At 42.0% G+C, this 15713-nt stretch overlaps 1 protein-coding gene across 2 annotated transcripts in view; it reads left to right on the top strand.

Annotated features, from left to right (window-relative positions):
- LOC111968152 (cytohesin-1) overlaps window positions 1–15713 on the top strand; it is a 42960-nt gene that overhangs the window by 7309 nt on the left and 19938 nt on the right. The window contains exon 1 of one of the 2 annotated variants that reach the window (XM_023993724.2): window positions 285–424. The exons of the other annotated variant lie outside the window; for it this stretch is intronic. The gene's annotated coding sequence lies outside the window, so the exon portion shown is untranslated. Of the gene's footprint in view, window positions 1–284; window positions 425–15713 lie in introns of those variants that run through there. 2 annotated transcript variants of the gene reach the window in all.

Below are 15713 nucleotides of genomic sequence, written 5' to 3'. Positions count from 1 at the left end.
GCTGGACTGGTGAGCAAGTGTCTGACCTGACCTGGGAAAGTCATTCTACAGTAGTGAGTGGAATGGGCGTGACTGGGGGTGGCTGCGCGGGGTGCGGTTGTGCGGTGTGTGTGTGTGTGTTGTGCGTGCGAGCGCCCTGCCGGCAGTAGACCAAGACTAAAGACCTGATGTGGGCCTCTGTGGAGGACTGTGATTGGAGACGGAGTGGGCCTCTGTGGAGACTGTGAGTGTGGGCTCTGTGGAGACTGTGAGTGTGGGCTCTGTGGAGACTGTGAGTGTGGGCTCTGTGGAGACTGTGTGTGTGGGCTCTGTGGAGACTGGTAGACAGACTAAAGGGTGAAGCAAGTGTTCTGGGAGAGACCTGCGTCTGGACCTGTGTTATACTGGTAACAGTGGGAGGACTGGAAGAGACCAACTCGCTCAGGTAGGAACACTACACGCTGTATGTCTACCCCTATTCCGGCTCATATTATCGTCACACTGCTAGGAAACAGCCACCTCTTGACATCAGGAAACACACAGCAAAAATTGAGGACATGCTGTATCAGCTGATAACGCAATGTGTGTGTGTTAAGGTCTGATTGAGAGATGCAACAGTAACTGCATGCTCTTATCAGTGCGTGGGCAGAACAGTGTGTGTCTGTTTGGATGGACAAGACTACACAATGTAACCAAACTATCCCTCCCAAGCCTTCTCAATACCCACCACAAACATTGAACTGCTGTCATATACTGGTAGCTAGTTTTAACAAATGTATCAGGTCAAATCAAATCAAATTTTATTAGTCACATACACATGGTTAGCAGATGTTAATGCGAGTGTAGCGAAATGCTTGTGCTTCTAGTTCCGACAATGCAGTAATAACAACAAGTAATCTAACCTAACAATTCCACAACTACTACCTTATACACACACGTGTAAAGGGATAAAGAATATGTACATAAAGATATATGAATGAGTGAGTGTACAGAACGGCATAGGCAAGATGCAGTAGATGGTATAGAGTACGGTATATACATATGAGATGAGTACTGTAGGGTATGTAAACATAAAAGTGGCATAGTTTAAAGTGGCTAGTGGTACATGTATTACATAAAGATGGCAAAAGCAGTAATGATATAGAGTTACAGTACTATACATATACATATGAGATGGTAGATGTAGGGTATGTAAACATCTATAGTAAGTGGCATTGTTTTAAGAGTGGGCTAGTGGTACATTTTTACATAATTTTCCATCAATTCCCATTTTTAAAGTGGCTGGAGTTGAGTCAGTATGTTGGCAGCGGCCGCTAAATGTTAGTGGGTGGCTGTTTAACAGTCTGTTGGCTTGAGATAGAAGCTGTTTTTTCAGTCTCTCGGTCCCTGCTTTGATGCACCTGTACTGACCTGCCTTCTGGCATGATAGCGGGGTGAACAGCAGTGGCTTGGGTGTTTGTCCTTGATGATCTTTATGGCCTTCCTGTGACATCGGGTGGGTAGGTGTCCTGAGGGCAGGTAGTTTGCCCCCGGTGATGCGTTCTGCAGACCTCACTACCCTCTGGAGAGCCTTACGGTTGTGGGCGGAGCAGTTGCCGTACCAGCGGTGATACAGCCGACAGGATGCTCTCGATTGTGCATCTGTAGAAGTTTGTGTGCTTTTTGTGACAAGCCGAATTTCTTCAGCCTCCTGAGGTTGAAGAGGCGCTGCTGCGCCTTCTTCACAACGCTGTCTGTGTGGGTGGACCAATTCAGTTTGTCCGTGATGTGTACACCGAGGAACTTAAAACTTTCCACCTTTCCACTACTGGACCCGTCGATGTGGATAGGGGGGTGCTCCCTCTGCTGTTTCCTGAAGTCCACAATCATCTCCTTTGTTTTGTTGACGTTGGTGTGAGGTTATTTTCCTGACACCACACTCGAGAGGCCCTCACCTCCTCCCTGTAGGCCGTTCTCGTCGTGTTGTAATCAAGCCTACCACTTAGTGTCATCCGCAAACTTGATGATTGAGTTGGAGGCGTGCATGGCCACGCAGTCGTGGGGTGAACAGGGAGTACAGGAGAGGGCTCAGAACGCACCCTTGTGGGCCCAGTGTTGAGGATCAGCGGGGTGGAGATGTTGTTACCTACCCTCACCACCTGGGGGCGGCCCGTCAGGAAGTCCAGGACCCAGTTGCACAGGGCGGGGTCGAGACCCAGGGTCAATGCTGACTGTAAAATATCCACAATACAAAAGATGATTCTTCATTGTTTTAAATGTTTTTATTGATGGAAGTAAGAGGAGCCATTTAGACTCCAAGTGGCCTTAACATACAGACTCTTTACCATTACAGCACTATTTAACCCATTGATTACAGCACTATTTAACCCATTGATTACAGCATTATTTACCCCGTTAACCCAATCATTACAGCATTCATGGTGTTGTCACTGATACACCTTTCAAACCAAGACGTTTTTCCGCCAACTTTAGCATCCCGCCTTCTTTTTGTCCGCTTTCTTTTATATATGAAAGGTATTGCTGGCAACAAAGCCATGCACGACCTAGTCATGATTGAAGTAAATTCCTGCCTACGGCTTAGTATGAAATGTAGCCGTAATGCTGAGGCGGCATTGGCACGCACTACACTCTTAAGCTCTTGATGGTTGCTAGGCAGCGCCCGTTACTACTCTCCTCCTGGCAGTTCTATCAATCAATCAAGTTTATTTTATATAGCCCTTCGTACATCAGCTAATATCTCGAAGTGCTGTACAGAAACCCAGCCTAAAACCCCAAACAGCAAGCAATGCAGGTGTAGAAGTTCTACACTTTACGAGGCATGTCACTTCACCCATCTCTTCACCAAATGCACTGTTTTCTTAACCACAACTGGATGGATCCATAGAGGATTACTGTGGGGATAGATATCACTGAATGACGAACATATTGGAATAAAGTAGGCTAATGCAATTGAAGACATCAAATTATTGCTTACTGAAAGTCATCCAATTTTTAATACATTTGAAGCAATATTTCCAGCGGTGTAGAGTAATTAGGTAGTACTTTAAAGTATTTTTACTTAAGTACTTTTTTTTGGGCATCTATACATTACTTTAATATTCATATTTTTGACAACTTTTAATCCACTACATTCTTAAAGAAAATAGTGTACTTTTTACTCCTTACATTTTCCCTGACACCCAAAAGTACTCCTTACATTTTGAATGCTTAGCAGGACACACATTTTCTAATTCACACACTTATCAGGGGAACATCCCTGGTCATCCCTACTGCCTCTGATCTGGCAGACTCACTAAACACATGCTTCGTTTGTAAATTATGTCTGACTGTCCGTAAATAAACAAGAAAATTGTGCTGTCTAGGTTGCTTAATATAAGGAATTTGAAATTATTTATACTTTTACTTTTGATACTTAAATATACTTAACCAAATACTTTTTACTTCAGTAGTATTTTACTGGTTGACTTTTTACTTGAGTAATTCTCTTTTTAAGGTATCTTTACTTTTACTCAATTATGACAATTGGGTACTTTTTCCACCACTGTCTATTAATGCACTGTTTCACGCTGCTTTGAGACAGGCATGGGGACATGCTCAATCAATGTTCCTTTTCTTTCCACTGAATCTCCGTTTGGATATTGGTTGGGCCAGAATTAGGCTTTTGGAAATGTTAGCTGAGGTGAGTGCTGCTCATGATCATCTTGCCTAGTTGGCTCATTTATTTGCACTGATCAGAACATTTAGCCAGGATGTTGTGTATCTTAACAAGTGGATTATTTTGCTCTTCACTTGCAGTTGCTCGATAGCCTAGGCCTACTCTCAACCAAACACCTGTGACTTATCTTAATCAATCCAATGTGATTTTGTTTCACTGAACCTCTATGTATATTTGGTTAATTCTCTGGCTGGGCAAATAAGTAGAGGTGGTATAGCTCATATATTTGTTTGCTGATTTATCACTGATTATAAACTGGGTGGTTTGAGCCCTGAATGCTGGTTGGCTGACAGCCGTGGTATATCAGGCTGTATACCATTGGTATGACAAAACATATACATTTTTACTGCTCTAATTATGTCGATAACCAGTTTATAATAGCAATAAGGCACGAGGAGGTGTGGTACAGCAGTTCCTCCTTTAAAAGTTGCGAGCTTACACTGCGGGACTTAGAGGTACCCAGCGTCACGGCTTCATTGTTCCAGACCACCACAAGGGGGAGTTAGAGCACTCATTATGCATTTGGGTCCCAAGGTTTTTATATGACCAATCATATCGAGTGGTTCCAATGACGAATTTGACGCAAGCCATCCGTCGCTGGTGACTTTCTTCAGCAAAGATGGCTGACAACATTACGGTGGAAGCAAATGTTAGGAGTTATAACAAGTCAAGCAAAAAATGTACAATTGAGAGGAATATGTTAATGTAGAGACAAACGATTGTGCATTTTTTTTTTTGTAATAAAGTAAATTGACAAAAAWCGCWATTTAGCAAATTAGCTAACATTAGCCAGCTAGCTAGCTAATGTTATGACATGAGTAGGACATTGTAATTCAGGTTGATTMATGTTTTAGGGACTCCTGAGAAGACAGCCTGGTTTGCTGGTTGTCTTGTAACACAGTGGATGTAAAGAATCTAGCTAGCTAAAGCTTTTACTGCACTTTGAATGTACAACTATTTATTTGCTTATTGTGTAGTGGAGGATAAAAATAACTGTGCCTATGGATGTGTAGCTAGCTACAGTATATAGCTGATCTGTGTATGGAACCTAAAACGTTTGGTATGAATATTAGTTCAGAACCTATGAACCTCAGCTATCATAGTTGTATCGACTTCAAGTCTGAATGGCATTAATGAAGCCTATGGATAGAGTAGAATATAATAACTTTATTGTGCCAAGGATGCAAGTCCTATATACATGTACTGTAGTTATTACCACGCATGAGATCCCCACAGTGTAGCCTGTACATTGAATATATTCACTGATCATGTACTCTTCCTTGGCAATAAAGGTGTGGTTCAGGTATGAATCTTTGACTTTCTTTTTCTGTCATATCCAATACCAGGTGTATCAAACTCCATTCTTTGTATGTATTACAGATATACACTTCAACAGTGTTTACCGCTCCTGTGACATCAATGATTACACATTGTAACTATGCAATAGACTAGAAACATGATTTAAGTAAAGGCTGATTTGTAATTCATATATACAGAAAAATAACAGTACAACTACACTGCCTATGCATATCTAACTCCCTTCACCTGCATTAATCTGAGGACACAGGATAGGTGTCGTATTTCAGTGAGATACTTAATTTCAACCAGTGGAGAATGTGAAACGCTTTATTAAAAGTTCATTATCCAGGTGTTATTAATACATGCATTATAAATATAATTGTAACATTATAAAGTTCAATCAGTACTTCAATGCACATATGGTGTGCATTATAAAGAAAGAGGAGGTTGGGAGAGAGTTCTGTCTTCTACACCTAACTATATAGCTAGGTGTCATCTAAAATAACCCTAATTTATAAGACTGTTCTTATTTGATTAATGGTGGTGTTAACATCTATGTGAAGCTAGCCACAATAGTGGACTTTGCGGTTAGCCATCTAAATAAAAGTATGGCATGATTCTATTTGTATACATTTGCATTACTGTCAATGACACTTTTATTTTGAAGGCAAACCGCAAATTCCACTTGTGGCTAGCTTCAAAACCCGGTCCGGTCGAGCCTCACTAGCCAGATGAAGCAAGCTGGCGTCTTATAACGGTAGCTCTGGGCAACAGGGTTAAGTAGCTGGCTAGYTATTTATTTTCATCAATAGGYGAACAACAAGTGGCAACCTAGTTAATACTTATTCACAAGGATTCCTAAATCATTGCTAACAATTATGAAAATGACTGTAGTTTCTACTGGTTATTGTTTTCAGGCTGGTTGTATTGGTGCTAGCTAGGTACCAAGCTAAAGCTAGCTCACCCAAAAGTTGCGGTCAAACACATTATGCTTTATTACCAACGCGGTATTGTAAACACATCGTTCGTGGCCGGTGTTTGCTTGTTTGCAGACTTTTTTTTGTACAGCTTTGACAGTGCTATGGTATCTTTTTTGACACGCAAAGACCCAAACTATGGAACACCGTATGTATGTTGTGACGCTATTACTGTGTAACTCCGGTAGGGCAACATCGGAAAAATAGCGCACTTGGTAGTGTTAAAACTTCTTATGGCTGGGGGGGCAGTATTGAGTAGCTTGGATGAAAAGGTRCCCAGAGTAAACTGCCTGCTACTCAGGCTCAGAGGCTAAGATATGCATATTATTAGTAGATTTGGATAGAAAACACTCTGACGTTTCTAAAACTGTTTGAATGATGTCTGTGAGTATAACAGAACTCATATGGCAGGCAAAAACCTGAGAAAAAATCCAACCAGGAAGTGGGAAATCTGAGGTTTGTAGGTTTGCCTATCCAATATACAGTGGGTTATAGGTCATTTTGCACTTCCTAAGGCTTCCACTAGATGTCAACAGTCTTTAAAACCTTGTTTGATGCTTCTACTGTGAAGAATGAGGGAAGGACAGCTCTGAGTCAGGTGTCTGGCACAAGCTGAACATGCGCGGTCACGTGAGAGCGACCTGCTTTCMATCGCATTTCTGAAGACAAAGGAATTCTCCGGTTGAAACATTATTGACGATTTATGTTAAACATCCTAAAGATTGATTCTATACATCGTTTGACATGTTTCTACGAACTGTAATGGAGTTTGACTTTTCGTCTGAACTGCGCGTCATGAATGTGGATTACTAGACTGAATGCGCGAACATAAATGATAACATAAATGATGGACTATATCGAACAAAACAAACATTTGTGGAACTGGGATTCCTGGGAGTGCATTCCGATGAAGTTCATCAAAGGTAAGTGAATATTTATAATGCTATTTCTGACTTCTGTTGACTCCAAAAAATGGCAGATATCTTTATGGCTTATTTGGGCTCTGAGTGCTGTACTCAGATTATTGCATGGTGTGCTTTTTCCGTAAAGTTTTTTTGAAATCTGACAGCGGTTGCATTAAGGAGAAGTTTATCTAAAGTTCCATGTTTAATACTTATCTTTTTATCAATGTTTATTATGAGTATTTCTGTAAATTGATGTGGCTCTCTGCAAAACATTACTCAACGTAACGCGCCAATGTAAACAGATTTTTGGATATAAATATGAACTTTATTGAACAAAACATGCATGTATTGTGTAACATGAAGTCCTATGAAGATCATCATCAAAGGTTAGTGATTCATTCTCTCTATTTCTGATTTTTGTGACTCCTCTCTTTGGCTGTAAAAATGGCTGTTTTTCTGTGAATAGGTGCTGACCTAACATAGGCTTTTCGGCGAAAGCACCACACGATTATTTGAAATCGGACACTGTGGTGGGATTAACAAGAAGTGTATCTTAAAATGGTGTAAAATACTTGTATGTCGGAGGAATTTTAATTATGAGATTTATRTTTTGAATTTGGCACCCTGCACTTTCACTGGCTGTTGTCATATTGATCCCGTTAACGGGATCTCAGCCGTAAGAAGTTAACCGGTGCTCGACCAGTCGGCAAAAGCCAACATCACCCACAACAGAACGGTTGATTGTCAAGGGCAATGAATTCCATTATTTTGGCTCTACTCTTTCAAATGACTGCTCGACTTGTTGACTGCTCCATCCACATAGCAGACATTGTGGGCTAGCTTAGGAATGCTGTGTTGCACGTATAGCGCAAAATTTTACGTGGCGTCATTACGTCATGTACCTTTTGTTATATAGGATGCACGTCAGCTTTGACATCGGGCGTTAAACTAGACATCGGCTGATACCGATGTTGGCATTTTTAGCTAATATCAGCCGACTATATCATGCATCCCTAATTTCAATGTAAAGCATCTCTTTTAAAAATACTTCCTGTTGACCCGACCAAGTGACCTCTCACCTATGATCATGCTGTGCCGCCTGTCAGCCAGTTCAGATGCGGGAGGGGTTCACCAACTCAGCTGATATAACCTAGAGGATTTAGGGAGAAGGGGGAGAGGCAAAAGTCATTATTAGACTTTTTACATTACCAGATCATAAATACCGCTTGATGATGACTTGATCATTTGAATCAGTTGTGTAGTGCTAAGGTCAGGTTCGCCTCTGTACTTAAAGGGTGATTATTATTATTATCTTCCTCCATGAATAGTGAACACTGAGGTGAGTCCAAGGTTATAGAAATGCAAGTTGTGTGTGTGTGCCCCTGTGAGTGGTTACTGACTATGTGACGCAGACACCTATCTGAGTGTACATGCAACATTTAAATATAGAGGGCTATGTGTCTCACCACTTGGTTATTGCAAGGCTAACCCCCAGGGAAATCATGACTTGGCAGCAGCAGGGGCTTGATAGTCCAATGAAAATGGCTGAGTGTTTGTGGTGTAAATCTGAAAAGTTTTTTTTAATGAATGTTTATGATACAGGTTCCATGTACAACAAGACAGGCAGAGAGGAAGAGAGAAAAAGAACACAGAACAGTTTAATTACCTTTTGGTTATGGACACTTTTTCCAGCAATAAAGCTTCCACGGCCTGTTCCTCTGACAGTGAGCATCTGGCAATATCTACATTTTCCACCCCTTGATCAGCTCGCACTCTGAAAGAAAACAGCTTATATTTTGTAGATACAATAACTGAGATATGACCGTTTAATATAAAGCAGCAGATGTCATTTTCAGGATACTTCAATACAGCACAGAAAGCTTAACACCAGACTGGTATTGTGGTTGTTCATTAGGTGATGGGGAAATATGCAATATGCATACACAATAATATACTTAATTGAAAATCCATCTATACCGGTAACTTGAAAAATAGCATTGGAATTAAAAGTGAAATGTTTAACATATTAACCTGCTTCATTATTTATGTATTACCAGTTGACGAAGAACAACTCCAATTTCATACATTGAAAATTTGTCTACGAATAAGTAAGAGTAACAAAGTTAAAATAACTTCTTAGATTTGTTGGAGACATTATACATCTTAGTACCTTAACAATTTTAATGATTTGTATCAATGTGGACGAGAGACAGGGGAGCAGGACAGAGTATTTTTTGCCTAGCAATGCAACGAAGCTGGATCATTCTGGCAATGATACCTGCACAATTTACACGCTGCAAAGACTCCCTAACTCTTCTCCATTGTAAAAGATGGCCCATTTGCTCTGAGACTTCCTCTGACCATTCTAAAGCCTGCATGGGGGATCCTTGCCTTAATGGCCCTGACTTTCTGGTCTAACTCGTCATCTGACATATCAGAATAGCATTCCCTGACAAACATATTGTGCTCTTTCATCCTTCTGTAAAAAAAAAAAGCTAACCGTTACACTGTCATGAAATATGATTATATATCAACTATGAAACAAATAGGACATGGCCTACTTATGAGTTGCATTGAAAGTTAGATGAATTGAAAATGGCGAGAACAGGCATTTTGTAGCTAAATGTTTTTGGTTAGCTTGAGAATAATTGTATTTATCATTCTACAGTATGTATGTATGTATGTTCTGCCTGACCATGCGTCGGGACTGCCGCCCGTGGTGACTCCTTGCTGTCCCCAGTCCGCCTGGCCTTGCTGCTATTCCAGTTTCAGCTGTTCTGCCTGCGGTTATGGAACCGCCACCTGTCCCAGACCTGTTGTTTTTCAACTCTTGATGATCGGCTATGAAAAGCCAACTGAAAATTATTCATGATTATTATTTGACCATGCTTGTCACTTATGAACATTTTTGAACATCTTGGCATAGTTCTGTTATAATCTCCACCCGGCACAGCCAGAAGAGGACTGGCCACCCCTCATAGCCTGGTTCCTCTCTAGGTTTCTTCCTAGGTTTTGGCCTTTCTAGGGAGTTTTTCCTAGCCACCGTGCTTCTACACCTGCATTACTAGCTGTTTGGGGTTTTAGGCTGGGTGTCTGTACAGCACTTCGAGATATTAGCTGATGTACGAAGGGCTATATAAAATAAAATTGATTGATTGATTGATGTAATATAGTAGAATGTTATGAACTGACACTGAATCGTAGGAGCTAACTACTAGCTATGTAGGAGTTGGACAGAAGAACGCCCAGTGGTGCTTACCTGAGATGCCATCATCACACAGTCCTTCTTCGTASGTGTCCGCTATAACTTCCTTTGTGTCGGAAAGAAAGGCTGAACGGTATTGGTTGTAGCCAAACTGACAATCAAAAAATGGCCAAAATGGAGGRTGGTTGACTGCGAGTTTTGTTTTCAAATACATTTTTTGTTTTCTAAATATTTTGGGGGGATAAAATGCATAAAGTTTTGCGCTCTATTACAAAATATGATTGCAAATGTTTTTTTAAAACTTTGAAGCCTCTTKCTTTCAGAACAATTATTTTTAATTGAAAATAAAAAAGTTTTGCTCAACAACAAAAAAGGTAATAGCGGACTGAACGTAGTTATGTAGAGCACCTCAAGATAACGTAATATTCAATATCGTCAAGTTAGACTAGATGTTAGCACTACACAATCTGGTGGGTGATAACCTTCAATCTGGATAAGAACACATTTCTCTAGTCTTAAGATTTGTTTTATTGACAAATATTACGAAAACAAGCAACACCCAAACATGATGGAGAGTAAGACGGGAACCGATTTCAAAACGAAACTTGACTATTCTACAGATGATTTAATATTTTCACCACCGGGAATGGTAAAGGTTGAAAACGATCTGTTAAAATCAATAAATGACAAACTGGGTATACTTCAAATTAGTCAGCAAGGATATAAAGGCAAGCCTCGATGAGTGATGGAAAAAGCTGTGACATTGGAGAAGGAAACAAACAAGCTAAAAGGGACAGTCAATAAGATTGAAACCGAAGTGAATGAACTTAGAACGGTGTTCTCCTTTTTGAGAGAAGCCTTACTTGACACAGACTAGATCCATGAGCGAGAATCTGGTACTTACAGGTATCCAAGAGAAAGGAGAAGTTCCTGAATCTGTAGTTAGAGTTCCTCCTTACAGCGCTTCAGATTCCATGCGACGCTGTCGACAAAATCCAACTCGAACGTGTACACCGCTTTGGACAGAGGTAGAGGTATGAATGCCCAATCGTTGCCAAATTTGCTTCCTTTTTAAAGATAAAATGATGGTTAAAAGCCTGGGTAAAAGACTTGCTGGGACCAAAATTGGCACGAATGACCAGTTCCCGAAGGAAATTGCAGAACGCCGTAAAGTTGTGTATCCAATTTTCCAAGGAAAATAGATTATAAGGGAAATGAGTAGCTCTCGTCGTCGATAAATTATACACTGCTCAAAAAAATAAAGGGAACACTAAAATAAAACATCCTAGATCTGAATGAAATATTCTTATTAAATACTTTTTTCTTTACATAGTTGAATGTGCTGACAACAAAATCACACATTATCAATGGAAATCAAATTTATCAACCCATGGAGGTCTGGATTTGGAGTCACACTCAAAATTAAAGTGGAAAAACCACACTACAGGCTGATCCAACTTTGATGTAATGTCCTTAAAACAAGTCAAAATGAGGCTCAGTAGTGTGTGGCCTCCACGTGCCTGTATGACCTCCCTACAATGCCTGGGCATGCTCCTGATGAGGTGCGGATGGTCTCCTGAGGGATCTCCTCCCAGACCTGGACTAAAGCATCCGCCAACTCCTGGACAGTCTGTGGTGCAACGTGGCGTTGGTGGATGGAGCGAGACATGATGTCCCAGATGTGCTCAATTGGATTCAGGTCTGGGGAACGGGCGGGCCAGTCCATAGCATCAATGCCTTCCTCTTGCAGGAACTGCTGACACACTCCAGCCACATGAGGTCTAGCATGTCTTGCATTAGGAGCACTCAGGGCCACCCAGGGCCAACCGCACCAGCATATGGTCTCACAAGGGGTCTGAGATCTCATCTCGGTACCTAATGGCAGTCAGGCTACCTCTGGCGAGCACATGGAGGGCTGTGCGGCCCCACAAAGAAATGCCACCCCACACCATGACTGACCACCGCCAAACCGGTCATGCTGGAGGATGTTGCAGGCAGCAGAAACGTTCTCCACGGCGTCTCCAGAGTCTGTCACGTCTGTCACGTTGCTAGTGTGAACCTGCTTCATCTGTGAAGAGCACAGGGCGCAGTGGCGAATTTGCCAATCTTGGTGTTCTCTGCAAATGCCAAACGTCCTGCACGGTGTTGGGCGTAAGCACAACCCCCACCTGTGGACGTCGGGCCCTCATACCACCCTCATGGAGTCTGTTTCTGACCGTTTGAGCAGACACATGCACATTTGTGGCCTGCTGGAGGTCATTTTGCAGGGCTCTGGCAGTGCTCCTCCTGCTCCTCCTTGCACAAAGGCGGAGGTAGCGGCCCTGCTGCTGGGTTGTTGCCCTCCTACGGCCTCCTCCACGTCTCCTGATGTACTGGCCTGTCTCCTGGTAGCGCCTCCATGCTCTGGACACTACGCTGACAGACACAGCAAACCTTCTTGCCACAGCTCACATTGATGTGCCATCCTGGATGAGCTGCACTACCGAGCCACTTGTGTGGGTTGTAGACTCCGTCTCATGCTACCACTAGAGTGAAAGCACTGCCAGCATTCAAAAGTGACCAAAACATCAGCCAGGAAGCATAGGAACTGAGAAGTGGTCTGTGGTCACCACCTGCAGAACCACTCTTATTGGGGTGTCTTGCTAATTGCCTATAATTTCCACCTGTTGTCTAATCCATTTGCACAACAGCATGTGAAATTTATTGTCAATCAGTGCTGCTTCCTAAGTGGACAGTTTGATTTCACAGAAGTGTGATTGACTTGGAGTTATATTGTGTTTAAGTGTTCCCTTTATTTTTTTTGAGCAGGTATATATGGGGGATAACAATCTTCCCAGCTCTGTAGATTTTGCTGTGAGGAGGCAGAGTTATTAGGTCATTTATTTTGCTTTGTCCATATGTAGCTCGTTTTTGGTCAAAGATCCAGGAATGGCTTAAGAATTGCAACATTTGCCTAGAACTAACGCTGCAGATAGCATACTGGGTGATTTGAAAAGCCATAGTCAATAATAATAATAATCATTTTTACGAGTTTTGGAAACCCTGATCTACTGCTAAAAAAATATAAATGGACCATTTCTACTTTTGAACTGAGGTAAACAACCAATACTAGCCTGCATTGTCCCACACCCGCCAACCCCTCTTTACGCTACTGCTACTCTCTGTTCATCATATATGCATAGTCAATTAACCATATCTACATGTACATACTACCTCAATCAGCCTGACTAACCGGGTGCTGTATAGCCTCGCTACTGTTTTTTACTGTTGTATTTATTTCTTTACTTATTGTTCACCTAATACCTTTTTTTTGCACTATTGGTTAGAGCCTGTAAGTAAGCATTTCACTGTAAGGGGAGCTGTTGTTATTCGGCGCACGTGACAAACTTTGATTTTATGTTCTGAGATCACTCTCATCAGCTCCTCCACCTCTCCCTTCCTGGCTGATACTTGGCTCCAGGGCTGGAAAACCATGAAAATAATCAGCAGTGAACATTCATCTACCATAGTTTAAAAAATGTGAACTATAAAGGTAATTTCCTTTTTAAGTAAATATTTGTCATTATCTGCATTCTCCGTCTCACTGGCGTCACTCTGGCTTCTATGGTTGACAGTTCGCTGCTTGGCTGAAATTATGGACATTTTTAATGCTCACAAGCCAGAATTTATTTTATCCCCTTTTCCCAATTACGATCTTGTGTCATTGCTGCAACTTCCCCAATGGGCAACAGGAGAGGTGAAGGTCGAGTCATGCGTGCCTCTGAAACGTGACCCACCATATCGCGCTCCTTATCACCCGCCCGCTTAACCGGAAGCCAGCGTCACCAATGTGTCTGAGGAAAACACTGTTCACTGACGACCGCAGTCAGCCTGCAGCCACCCGACCAGCCACAAGGAGTGGTTAGAGCGGATGAGCCAAGTAAAGCCCCCCCCCCCCCCCCCAGGCCAAAACCTCACCTAACCCGGACAAGCTGGGCCAATTGTGCTCCATTCTATGGACTCCCGCCGTCACGGCCAGTGGTGATACAGCCTGGATCGAACCGGGTCTGTAGTGATGCCTCTAGCACTGCGGAGGGGAGAGCGAGGGAGAAAAAAAATCACCCCCCCCCCAAAAAAGAAGCTTGTATGTAATCCATTTTGATCCTGTTCTCCTCCCCTGATGAAATTATCACATGGATTTTGGGAGTGTGTGTGCTCGCGGAAGTGAGAGTTATTCTCGGCTCCAATGTTAAAATGGAAGCTGATAGTTTGGTCTCCTGCTCCAGCCTACTTCAGCTACCCCTATGGTGTAATGGGGTGTCCTTTCTTCCTCCCGATGGACATGTGGTTCTCTCTTTCTCTTATCTTGTACTGATATATATTGTTCAAGCCTGTGTGGGCGTCTGGAAGGTTTTGTGGTCTTGTGAGTGCTTGTGGGATGGGGAGAGGGTGGGATGTGGCTGGTTTTAGTGTGTGTCACCCCAGTCATTGGCTAGGAGGTGTTTGAGTATATTTTGATTGATCTAGGCTAGTTGCCATGGTGAGCCAGAGCACTGTTATTCTCACTCTCACCTCCCCCGTCTTAGTACCTGATGATCTGAGTCCCGAGGAGAGACAGGAGTTGGAGAGCATCCGCCGTAGGAAACAAGAACTACTGCAGACATACAGGTAACACACACAGAGTAGCAAACCGCTGGCACTTTCAAACCATTAAGGCCAAATGCAAAGCAGCTGATTTTGTTATGGAATGTCAACTTTCTCTCTCTGCAGTTTCAATTGCTTAATGAATTGTGGAAATCCAAGACATGCATGTCCTAAGAATTAGGACCTCCTCCTCCCCTACACTCAAACCCTCTAATTTCTGTGTGCACGTATGCCTCTTCACTAACCAGTCATGAGAGAGGGAGACAAAGGGGAGAAGGAAGAGAATGCATTATGTCCACTAGAGCATTACACTCTTTCATGATAGATGAGGCTCTGTCTAGGGCTGTGTTTGTTTGTTTCTGTCTAGCCTAGTACTGCACCCCCCCCCCCCCCCCCCCATACCCAGCATTTACCTTATCTGGAAGAAATTCGAACTACAATGGATTGTGTGATGTGCGGCATACGGTACCAGTCAACAATTGACAACAGCTATCATTCCAGGTTTCTTAGTTATTCTACAATGCAGAAAATAGACTATAAATTACACATGGAATCATGTAGTAACCAAAAGAGTTAAACAAATCAAAATATATTTCAATTTCTTCAAAGTAGCCACCCTTTGACTCGATGACATCTTGCACACTCTTGCCATCTCTCTCAACAGCTTCATGAGGTAGTCACCTGGAATGCATTTCAATTAACAGATGTGCCTTGCGAAAAGTTATATTGGTGGAATTTCTTTCCTTAATCGTTTGAGTCAGTTTGTTGTGACAAGGTATATAGAAGTGTGCAAAGCTGTCCATCAAGGCAAAGGGTGGCTACTTTAAAGAATCTATAATATAAAATATATTTTGGTTAAATAAATCACTTTTGGTTACTACATGTTTCCATATGTTATTTTATGAGTTTGAGTCTAAACTATTTTTTACAATGTGAAATAGTTAAAAGTAAATAAAACTCTGAATGATTAGGTGTTTTCAACTTTGACTGGTACTGCATATCTCTTCTCT

This window comes from Salvelinus sp. IW2-2015, linkage group LG8 (assembly GCF_002910315.2).
Source record: "Salvelinus sp. IW2-2015 linkage group LG8, ASM291031v2, whole genome shotgun sequence".
Lineage (NCBI taxonomy): Eukaryota > Metazoa > Chordata > Actinopteri > Salmoniformes > Salmonidae > Salvelinus > Salvelinus sp. IW2-2015.
This window is presented reverse-complemented; position numbering and strand designations above follow the sequence as displayed.